The following is a 12,661-nucleotide window of genomic DNA, read 5'->3' on the forward strand; positions in this document are numbered from 1 at the left end:
ATAGACAATAACTGACCATGAGATTTGAAAGCAGGCCACTGAATCTGTAGGGAAGTAGAGCTAACAGTTGTGCCACTGAACTGCTCTATGCAATTTAATTTAATATTATTCTACAGCTTGAAATAGAAAGGCTTACAATGACCCAGATATACTCTTGAGATTAACAAGCACAATGAAGGAAGCACTTGGTAAATTAGATTTCTTCCTGGTTTTTACAGCATTGTGGGAAAGACTGCATTTAGCAAACAGCATTGCAATAAATACATTTAATTTCTTTGATGACATGTGCAATTTTAGGTCGCTGGTGTTTGTCTGAAAAGAGCTGCTTTGATTTTCTCTCAGCCTTGGGGACTGTTTCGATTTTCCCTTGAGAAGCTCTGCTGCTCAACCCTAACAAACTCAAAGCCCTCCAATCCTGTGTAATGAGCCTTTGAAGTCACCAGTGGAAGAAGCTGAAACTATTGTCATGTCACTTGACTGGGAGAAGTAAAGCAGTTTTCTATCATGTCTCAAAGCAGTGTGAAACCTATTGAGTGCATTGCATAAAGTGGCCTTACTTGTATCATCAAGAAACAGATGAGAGGCAGACAAATTGACTTTCACTCTCACTAACGAGAAATCCAGAAATAGCTTATCTGTTTTTGTAATATTATATTCAAAATGAGGGCGACATGGTGGCACAGTAGTAGTGCTGCTGCCTCGCAATTAGGAGACCCGGGTTCACTTCTTAGGTCTTCCCTGCATGGAGTTTGCATGTTCTTCCCGTGTCTGCGTGGGTTTCCTCTGGGTGCTCCAGCCCACAGTCCAAAGACATGCATGTTAGGTGCATTGGCAATCTGAAATTGTCCCTATTGTGTGCTTGGTGTGTGGGTGTGTGTGTGTCTGTGTGCCCTGCGGTGGACTGGCACCCTGCCTGGGATTTGTTCCTGCCTTGCGCCCTATGCTTGCTGGGATTGGCTTCAGTAGACCCCCGTGACCTTGTGTTAGGATATAGCAGGTTGGAAAATGGATGGATGGATATTCAAAATGAGAAAAAAAATTGCATAGTTAGAAGTAGTCCTTCTAAGATGAAAATCAAATTGGGTCACAAAATAACTGGTGTGTTCCCCAAACTGTGTGTTTTGTGCAATGCACTTTTCCCATAAGCTGTAGGTTTGGATTTAGTGTAAATAAAGGGTTAATAATAAGATTATAGTAAATTATAGAGTGGTGCACATAAATGTTGAGGATACTTTTACTAATAGAAATATAGGACACAGACAAACTCTTCATGTTATAAATTCAGACTGCCTTGTCAATTATGAAAATCCTTTCATCAGGATGACTAAGAGGTCTGAATAGTTTGTGTAAGCAGGGGCGTGTGATGTCCTGGGAGGCCATAGCCTTGGTGTCCTTCTGTTCCCAGGACATTGAAACTCATGTACTGAGGATGGACAAGTGCAATGAGGACCCAAACAACAAGACGAGTGTAAAGAGTGGTTTATTCACAGCAACAGCAGTGTATCAGAAAAACTGCAGTACAGAGTCTTCAATAAATACATAATTAAAACAGGGTTAAGAACCATTAATAATTAAAGCCAATAAGTAAGTTACAGAGGATAAGAACAGAATTAAAATACATTCAATATCTGCAATTTTTTCTCTCTCTAGATGTTGAGCCCCATTGCATTCCTTTCTTAAACCACTTCCCCCTACTCCATGCTGGCCTGCTCTGTAGATGGAGATACTGGTAAGAGCAGTCAACAATTTTCAGCTCTTGTCCTTATCACCATCCCTTGACGTACTGTACCTGGTAACTACTAAGTCCTGCTCTCTTGTCCACCACCATCCTTTGGTGTCCTTGGAACAGCCGTCAAAGCAATTGGCCCCTCCTGCTCCTCTCCAGTGTTCAGCAGGAATGTCCCTACCCCTGATGCACCACTCCTCTAGTTCTTCACAGGGCTTTTTGATCATTTTGCCTCCTTTCCTCTGCACTGGCTCAACCTCAATCTTGTTTCTCCCTTGCTTCTACCTTCACTCTTTCTCTGTCCTGCCTTCTTTTTTCCTATTTGCTCTTTTCATTTGTCTCACTCTGAGCCCCCGTTTGTACTCAGTGAGTGCAGTGGTGGTGGCCAACCCACAGAGCCTTTACGAGGAAATGCCACACTAACAGCCTTCATGCATGTTATGTGATTACAGGGCTACCCTCCTTTCACACCAGTACTTGTGGGGCTCAAGATGCCTCATTGTTTTTTAAAACCCTACACCACCAAGGGGCCCAAATGGTCTCACTGGGTGCCATCATGGCCTAAGATAGAAGTGTACTAACAGGCCATGTCTCAGCTCTCAAAGTATTAGCCATTTAACAACATCAGTACTAAAAGAACATTATCAACATTTATTTATGACATTACAAATCAAATGCATAACATTATAAACAGATATTATGTAACATTTTAACCATTTATCAGCTAATCTTTTGTAACACTGCAAAGTAAATGCAGCAAAATATATTTTTTACATTATGTAAAACTAATAAAGTAAATAACAGAATATCTTACTGCATTCATTTTTACAGAATCCACCTCCAAGCTTTCATTGTAAAGTCATTAATGACATCCACAGCAACCTCTTAATCGAACAAGTTTAAAGACTATTCAATCTTTCTTTGCACATTTTTCTGAATGGATTTCAGACTGCTGTCTTTATAAGGATTGTTTATTCATCCAACGTAGAATAAATTAAATTTGGCTGAGGCTAACTTTAGCCTTTAGTTCTGTGGCAGGCAGTGGAGCACTATAAGCAAGGGTCTGATTTGCATAATGGCCCGGTCACTTCAAGTCATTATGGTTTGCCGCCTTTTGTAACCCCATGCGGTTGTTGTCGCAACTCATGTTGACATTTGTACTGATGGCGCCATTAAAAAAACAATACATTTCTGCACAGATCATTCTGTAACCTCCACAAGCCCATGAGCCTGGGACAAGTGCTCCAGTCTTCCCACCCTGTCAGCACCCATGTGCCCATACTACACAATTATATTCAATAGACAGGTAAGGATGTTAACTGTGATCCACAGCAAATATGCTGCACAACATGTTAAAATCTCTTAAAGCCTTGTACTCTTTGGTTAGTTTCAAGGCTCCTTAGAAAACCAAGTAATTGTTAAACGAGATCTATTTCTGCTACAGTTCAAATAATTCATCTATCAATCACATTTCCAAACTGGTTTATTCCACTATGTGGGGTCACATAGAGCTGTCATCAATCAGAGGATCATAAGGCTAAGCAGGACACTAGTTCATTGAAGTGCACAATAACTCAGTATATGCAAATGTGCATTTGTATATGCATATACAAATGTATGCTTTGTGACAAACTATACTATTACACTGCACTTGTCTATTCTAAAGTACACACCAACTACATAACATTTAAAAATGACTTATTACTTTATAGTATAGCATCAAATGGAGGTTGTTTATATTAGCTAAAAACACCTGCTAGGGAAATATGTGAAGCTATGCTTAGTTGCACACAGAATCTATCCCTGTAACACATCCAGTCAAGCATTTTGCAACTATTCCTCCAGGGAAGTAGTGATCTGCTGGAATGTGAAGCAGACTGTTGTTGCTGCCCATGCATACTCATTTAGTACCAGGGAGAATTAAAAAATATTCCAAAAGCAGTTGGGCATTGTTCTATTGTAAAATGAAACCAGGGAAGTCTGTCACAAAAGGTCACACAGTTGTTTTCAGGATCTCTTAGATGTCACTTGGAAAGTTGGAACAATAGACTAGATTGGGTGAATAAGAGAGCTATGCTTTACAAAAGAGAATCAGAGCAGGCTATTCTTTTTTTAAGAAGGCTCAGCCTCTTCATTATATTCAACAAGATGCTGGGGTTGTTCTACTAATACAGAGCGACCAGTATATTGTTGTGTCCTGTGGTCTGCCAGCACAGTACCACCAGCTCAGATGGTTAACTAAAGCAATAAGGAGTGTTCAATTGCATTATATGACTGATCCTGGATTCACTGGAGGCCATGGCAGAAAACAATCATAACTGATGCTCTCATCCTTTTCATGACACATCGCTCATTCCTTCATGATGCCTCAAGAGATGCTACTGGGACTGTGTTTTGCCAACAATCATCACAATGAATAATGCCTTTTCCTACTGCACTTTATCTTTACCCTAGCTATTTGTAATGGAAACACTGGTAAAGGGAATGTATCTCTGTGGGAACACTTGTACGTTTACCTTTACAGTGAGTATACTGGGTCTTGAAAATGTAAATAGGTTTGTAATTTTTTTCAATACTTTCCGCTGTTTATTTAAAATTTGTTTTCAAAGTTGCTTCTAGTTAAAGATCAATTGAGTGTTAATTCTGAATGCAATGTAATGCCTGCACTGAACCTTCTTATTTTATGTGATTTGTTATTTTGTATGAAGAAAGACTTAATCTAGTTTTGGTGGGAACTGAGTATTGAATTTGATGAATTTTCTATGGAATATGTTGTATTGCCACTCCTAATATGTTCTATTTTAGGAGCAAATTAATAAAGGAAGAACAATAGGAACTGCAAGGCACAAGATCACACATTCCACATCAGCATAACCGGGGGCGGCAGAAGGCTATGTTATGTTTCATGCATAGCATTTTTATGATTAAAATCGGCCAAGAAGTTGGTAGGAATACTTGGGCCACCAGGGGTGTTTTGGGAGAAGCTGCCCTGGTATTTTAATAGCACTTTTGGAAATGATATCAGAAGTACACATGGGACCTGACTTGAAAATGACCATGGGCCATTGGCCTGGAGAAAATGAAGATGGGAGAGGGTGGGTAAGGGTGGGAAGTTTACTGGTGTTTAAGAGTGAAGTGAGGGAGGTAACAGGGAGTGTGTTATTTGGTTCTTGGTGTGGAAAGTGGACCAGTTACCCAACAAATTAGGCATGGATATTAATTAGCTCTAAGCAGGTTTTGTTGCTTTTGTCACATTGTGCACTTACTCCTTCTAATGCTCCAACCCTTCTGAGTTTGCTTTTCCTTATAAGTATATCACCTTATTACAAGTTATCCTAGGCTTCCATTGTGTTATTCTTGGTTAGGGCTGCTTTGTAAGTTCTAAGTTATAAGCTAAATTCAAAAAGTACAGAAGAAAGTTTTCAGAGTATCCACGATTTTGGACAACTGTGAAATTCATAGCACTGAATTTTACATGACAGTGACTCACACACTTCCAGTCATTTTAACCTAGAAACAACATAGCAACCATCAACCAATAAGCTATAAAATGTTAGTGCTAGTTAAAAAAAAGGCTTTAAGAGATAACCAAAACAAGAGAGTAAAAAGTAAGTAAATAAGTCTTAAAATGAAACTGTAAGTAAAAATAAATAATACAATAGGATTCTTCAGTTATTAAACACCAGAAGGGAAGGAGTGTGGATGCTAGAGGGCACTGTTGCTCCTCAAACCCAACAGGCAGACACTGAGGACACCTGTTAAAAGCACCAAGAACACATTTTATTCATTTTCTTTCTTGCACAGTGCTCTCCACCACCATAGCCACAAGTAATAAATAATTACACAGCACTTCAACTATGCTTTTCTTTCTCATTCTCTCTCTTTTTGTCTTTCTTTTCTCCTCCACACCTCCCAGCAAGCTTTGTCCATCTTCCACCCGACTCTGGCTCGCTTACTGGATTTTAGGCAGTCCTTTATATATTGTCCAACCTGGAAGTGCTTCTGCTCTTCCGTCCACATGACCTGCCAGCACTTTCCGGTCAGGTGGATAACTTACATTAGTCACCCCGGAAGTACTTCTGGGCTTCTGTTCACATGACCTGCCAGTACTTCTGGATTAGTAGAGAACCTTGTCTCCCATCGTCCTTCCACAGCATCCCCTGGCAGCACCCACGGTACCCAATAGGGCTGAGATACAGAACTCCATGTCCCATGGTGCCCTGTGAGAATCTGGGGAACTGCAAAACTCCAGGGAAGCTGCCATCTAGCATCTTGGGGGGAGGTAGTGCCTTAAAGAAGCTGCCTTCCCCCATCCTTCCATATTTAAGGCATTCCGTCCAGGTTGAGCTATCGGCTGTCCTTTACAGGAGATAAATCATAACAAGCCAGAAAATTTAACCATAACAATATCCTCATATGTTATGTCCTTTGGATGCATCCATCACATTTAGTCATTGACAACATGAAACCTAGTCAACAAAACAGGAGACATGAATATGATTAGCACCAATATGATTGAGTTAGGAAGCTTGGAAATGGAAAGTTAGATGGATTTTAAAATATAAAGGAAGAGCTTCATTCTTCACCACAAGTTATGGCCCACTGAATAATTAAGATAATGCTCAAAGTACCACACAGAATTCTCAAGAGGATGTCTTGTGTGGCGAGACACAGCTGTTGCCAAGAACTAATCTCCTCGGCCTATATCTACAGTATGTTTACAGTCTGTGAAGTTTCCACTACCTGAAGGTTTTCCTGAACCTGCCTACAAACATAATGAAGTCTAGTTAGGTGCACTAATATACACGGTATAGAAAAAGTAGCAGATGGTAAATTAGTTAGAGGTGGCTTAAAACCTTTAAGCTATTAAAAATTAAACATTTCAGTAGCAGAATAATGTTAACATGTTATGGGCAAATTCAACAATGGGCATAATTTCTTTCCAAATGGACTAAAAAGAGTTGATAGTACAAGGTTCCAATTTAACCTCTTGGTCCGGCTAAATATTTCAGGGTGATATCTGGGTGTTAAATTAATCTCCTAGCTTGTCTTTGAACAGAAAATGCTAAAATCTTGATATCAATTTAGGCCCACAAACTAATATCACTGATGAAGATAAATAGTGCAACTCAACAACCTCATTGATAAAAACATCTGCCAATTCCCTAAAGGATGTGCAGAACGAAACAAGCAAAGTGATCTACGACTAACAATATGTTGATACAATTCTGAGATAGTCTGTCATAAAATCCACAGAGTGCTTCCTATGGGTGTTCAGGTGAAGCAATAAACTATAACATTCCAGTATGGAGACTGTGAGGTAACTTGACTAGATTACAGGTTTCTACATATATTTTTTGCCTAGCAGAAATGTCTTGTTAGAAGTTTTAGTATCTGGGTAATACTAGGATGGTTAAACATCTGAAAAGAATGTGACCATTCCAGAGCTTTACCCCTTAAAGAACTAGGAACATAATGTTTACCAGCTGGGACTTTTTCTGGTACCAGGAGTTGAGTCTGGGCAAACAAGTGAATCCAGGAACACCAGCTAGGACTTTTTCTGCCGGCAATATGTTTTCGGGTTCCAGAGGAGTTTCATCAGTATTCAGAACCCTAGAAAGGTTGTTTGCCTTCTTATCTCCTGAACATTGTAAAATCAAAACCAATGAAAAACAAAACCCACTTACTTATCTGGCATTTAACTTTTTTATGGCCTTCTTCAAATTTGTTAACTTTTTATAGTCTGTGGGAATCATGAATGTCACCATTTCTCTAATCCTAACATAACAAGCAACAAATTCCAGTGTCCCACATCATAATTTTGCTCAGCAAACATTTTTTAATAAAATAAGCACAAGGATACATTTTATCAGTGTAAATAGTCTTTTAAGACAAGGTGGCTCTGGTAGTAGCACAAGTCTACCTGATGAATAAATTGCACAAGAGCAACTGGATTTCTTAGAACTGGTACTTTGGTAAAACACTTCTTAATGGAGTCAAATGCTACTTGTACTTCCAAAGTTCTAAAAAATGTTTTATGCTTCTTCTTGGTTTAAAAGGAGATATTACTGTACTGAAATGTTTAATACATCACAGATAAGAATAGTCAAACTCCACTAAATGTTGCACCTGTTTGAAACTCTGTGGATTTGATCAATTCATGGTGAATGCTACATTAGATTAATCCATTGCTAATTCTGTCTGTGTGGTTTCATAACCCAAAAAAACTGCATTTTTCTGATTTCACAAATAAATGATTCTTTTCATATTTACACAAAAAGTATTTGACATGCAGAATGAGGAGTGATTCTAGAAATTTTTGTGTAACATATACATTCTTAAATTCTTCATATTCATCTACCAAAATATCTAAGGTGCAATGGATTATGGGGGGTAAAATTGCTTTGAGATAGTTGGGTTTACAAACACTGCAATATCTGTAGTTACACAGATAATAGTTGGATTATGACTTCGTGGCTGTGGCTATCCCACCATTAAATGCAGTATAGTTGAAGAAATACCAAAGAAGCTTATAATGCACTAGTTTGTATAATAATTAGGGGAGTAATATATTCTAGAAGTCTCATGCCATTAGGCTTGTCATCGACTGAGGAGAACTCTGGGAAAGAATTTTAAGGGAATACAAGTTATTCTCAAATCATGCAATAATTTGCACCCTTAATCTATTAATGCAAAAAGATTTCAGATGGTACTGTAATCATTTTTTTATATAGAGGTTGACTACAAAAATACCCATCCTACCATTGACTCACATAGAGTGGGTACTTTTTGTTTTTCTGAAAAAAAGGGCATCTGGCTATCATATGTCCTGGCTCCCCATAAGAGAAATATAATATTTCTGCTATGGCATAACTGTTACTCCTTCAGGCTAACACTGCTTTTACCCAGTTCAGTGGATTTAGATGTATTTTTTAATTCAGGTGGACAACAGCCAAATAAACCTAATTTTATGTCTCTCTTCCAGTTTCCCATTAAGTGCTAATCTTTTGTAACAAATTGATTAAACCATCTATAAAAAGTTTCCTATGTCATAATTGGCTAGTTCATCTTTTAGTTCTGGTGTTACCCTTTCTTGAATAGAGATAAAAAAAAGTAGTCTCCTCCCACCCTACTTCTTCTGCAAGAATTCTAAAGGTAAGTGTATATTCATTGCTTAATCCCCCATATAATTTTTAGTAACCAATTAACTGCCACATCCAAGCTGACTGGCACATTGAAAATCTTAGGGAAAAAAATCGAACCAAACCTAATTGTAACATAAGTTCTACAAAGAAATGAGCCACCTAGGTGATTTATAATTTTGCATTCATAAGAATTACTTATGAACGCTTTGAAATTATTTCAGTTTTTTTTTTTTTTTATCCAGGCACCTCCTGACTCATAGGTATGAGAAAACCCCCACATATTATATGCTATTTGAGTTGTATTGAGGCCTAGTTATGCAAGATGCCTCTATGGACCTCTATCAGAAGGTGAAAAATGTACACATTTTTAGACTGTAAACTTTTAAATTCACACATACATTTTCAATGCTTAAAATATTTGATGCAATTGTGATTTAATTCAACTTCATGAAGTAAATCAATAAAATTTCTTATGAATATCCTGAATTAGGCCAGCTTTCACTAATTCAGACTTTTTGGATTACAAAAGGATATATTTTTTAATTATCTTTTAACTGTGGTGTGAGCCAATATAGCAATTTTAATAGAAGAGTTATGCTGATGTAATTACACCCAGGTTTGATCCTTGGTGCCCTATGTTCAAATGCCATGCCATGTACTGTATGCTATCCAAGTATTGGATAAATAAAAAAGGCAAAATTTTAATGAAATGTTACCAATAATAAAGGACAAAAAATCTCAATTAGTATAAGGACCTTTGTTGTTTTTGACTTAGACTTGTTTTGTGTATTAGGCATTAATAAGAGGTTTTGGCGTGCTTCTTACAATTTCTTGCCCCTAGCCTATTTTAAAACTATGTTATTGCTTTTACCATTTCCTGTTTACATTAGTGGCCATCCAGAAGATTAAAAAACTCTTCTTAATCCTCATTTTGTTTGGTGCTCACAATAAGGATAAAGAAAACAAGGTACATAAAACAAAGAACCAATAAATACATGATCAACATACTATAGTCACAAAAGGTAATAAATAAACAAAACAATGACAAATAGTCAATTATAAACATAAAGGAAACACAAAAAGAATTTACATAAAAATATTCAAATGCGGGCGGCACGGTGGCACTGTGGGTAGCGCTGCTGCCTCGCAGTTAGGAGACCTGGGTTTTCTTCCCGGTTCCTCCCTGCATGGAGTTTGTATGTTCTCCCTGTGTCTGCATGGGTTTCCTCCCACAGTCCAAAGACAAGCAGGTTAGGCGCATTGGTGATTCTAAATTGTCCCTAGTGTTTGCTTGGTGTGTGTCTGTGTGTGCCCTGCCTGGGGTTTGTTTCCTGCCTTGCACCCTGTTTTGGCTGGGATTGGCTCCAGCAGACTCCCGTGACCCTGTAGTTAGGATATGACGGGTTGGATAATGGATGGCTGGATATTCAAATGCAAAATAGCAAAAGATACTTTCGTCATTTTTTTGACATTTCTTTTCTAAAATTAAGAAAGACAAGTTACATGTGAAAAGGGTCAGAAGATCTTTGAATGCTAAATGTGACTCCTTTAATAAAGGTGAAGTAATAGCTACTTTGGAGGAATCCAAGAGTATGTCAGTATGTGTCACCTTATAAGCAATTTTAACAGGAAAATATCATAGGATAAAATTAGCATTTTTTAGACTTAATTTAAAATTCAAAGTTAAAGAGGCAGTATATTAATTAACCATAAAGTATATTAGAAAGTAGAGCAATACTATTTATGAATGACTCAACCAGCAGTTTTATATTATACAAATAAAGATATCACATCAAATGTTACATCTTTGGTAAATTAGATATTATCCTCTTTAATAAAACCTCTGTGTGCGTCCAGGTGTCCGTGTGTGTGTGTCTTCTGGTGAAGTGCGCATGCACGGGGCCATACAGCAGGTGTTCAGTCTCTTCCTGTGCATTCCCTGTGCAGAAAGAGAGACACACACAGGCGCACGCGCGACAGACACACACACACACACACACACAGGCGCACGCGCGACAGACACACACACACAGGCACGCTCGTGCATTGTTGCAATGTTACTTTTCTTGGTGGTTTATTAAATTACAGATTTTTCAAATGTTCATTTTTTTTCTTGCTCTTAAAACTCATTAAAAAAAAGTGCTTTTAGCGAGCGGGTCGTAAGGCTATAATAGTGCGAACTATTGCAGTGTTAGTTTTCTCTGTTGCTCAAGGTTTTCTTAGTGTTATTCAATGTTTTTACATTTAGTTTACTATTACGCTGTGCATTCAATGGTATAATTAACTATATTTGTGCCTAAAAACTTAAAAAAATATATATTTACATACAGTTCATACGGTCTGGAATGGATTAATTGTATTTACATACAATCCTATGGGGGAAATTACTTCGGTTCCGAGGTTCCACTGTATTACTGTCAGACAAAATTACAGGCATTTTACGGAAATACAAACCAGTATTACTGAGAGAGAAAATTAAAGGCACACAATACAGTGACGAATATTACAGCCACATACAAGGTCCCTTGCCATTTAATATAGACTGTTCCTACTAATGTTTATGCACTACTGTTCTAGCGCCCGTTATTGTAACGGGCTTAATGTCTAGTATTATATAATATTGAACCAATAATGAACAAATAAAGATAATTTTTCAAGTTGAAGATGTCATTTTCTTCTACGATTTTCAAAATAAATGACACATTTTAAATACGTGTTTAATTCTGAAGATCCTTTAGACCTAAATCCAATTTCCTAAAAAAAAAAATCTAACAAACAGATAACTTATTTTGTAAGTACATATTGATTATAATTATTCTACTTCTACTTTCACTTTAGAAATCAATTTTAGAAATTCATTGTCTGCTATAATACATTTAATAAAGCAGAATGAGTGGCCAAAGTTGTCAAGCAATGCATCTAGTTAAATATATCTGCTATTTTACTATTTCATAGTTCATTTTTCAGTGAGCACATCACACCCATCCTGCTTCGTCTTCACTGGCTCCCTGTGTCTTACAGAATCGAATATAAAATCCTACTAATAACCTACAAAGCCTTAAATAACCTCACACCAAACTACATCAGTGACCTTCTCCATCACTATGCGCCTGCCTGCCCACAAAGGTCCTCCGATTCTGGCAATCTTGTTGTGCCCCACACTAATCTACACTCCATGGGTGACAGGGCCTTCAGCTGTATAGTGCCCAGACTCTGGAATGACCTACCGAAATTAATCAGGTCAGCTGACTCCGTGAATTCTTTTAAAAAACAACTCAAAACTCATCTGTTCAGGAAGGCTTTTAGCTCTACTTGACTTTATTACCCTTCTCTCAGTTTACCTCTCGGTCACAATGCTGATGTAACCTGTATGTGTGTGTGCTAGACCATGAATTATGTTGTCTGTTAGGCTTTTCTCTGAATTTACTGTCTTAATCTTCTTTATTTATTTATTTGGTGTGTACAATGCTATATACTTTATACCCTGCCGTTCGTTCTAATATTCTGTAAGTGCCTTGAGCATGGGAAAGGCTCTATATAATTAAATGTATTATTATTATTATAGTGTTTGCTCTCTTAATTGTATGTAAATGCTAACAGCACCAAATGCCAAAGGACTACAATTAGTTCAGTGCTATTTTCACTTGCATCTATATTTAAGAAAGTTTTAATAAGTGGATAAGTGAAAAGGAAGTGAATATAATTGTCCTGCCTTAGCATAAAACATTCCTGGCACCAGCATATGCACTGCTCATTGGTATTTATTGGCATTTTGGTATAATTAAGAAAG

The 12,661-nt window shown here is 37.5% G+C and overlaps 1 protein-coding gene across 1 annotated transcript in view; it reads left to right on the forward strand.

The window, feature by feature from the left end:
* Nucleotides 1-12,661, forward strand: part of LOC120517477 (cytosolic 5'-nucleotidase 1A-like) — a 56,066-nt gene that overhangs the window by 11,057 nt on the left and 32,348 nt on the right. The gene's annotated exons all lie outside the window — the stretch shown is intronic.

The sequence above is a fragment of the Polypterus senegalus genome, chromosome 17, assembly GCF_016835505.1.
Source record: "Polypterus senegalus isolate Bchr_013 chromosome 17, ASM1683550v1, whole genome shotgun sequence".
Classification (NCBI taxonomy): domain Eukaryota; kingdom Metazoa; phylum Chordata; class Cladistia; order Polypteriformes; family Polypteridae; genus Polypterus; species Polypterus senegalus.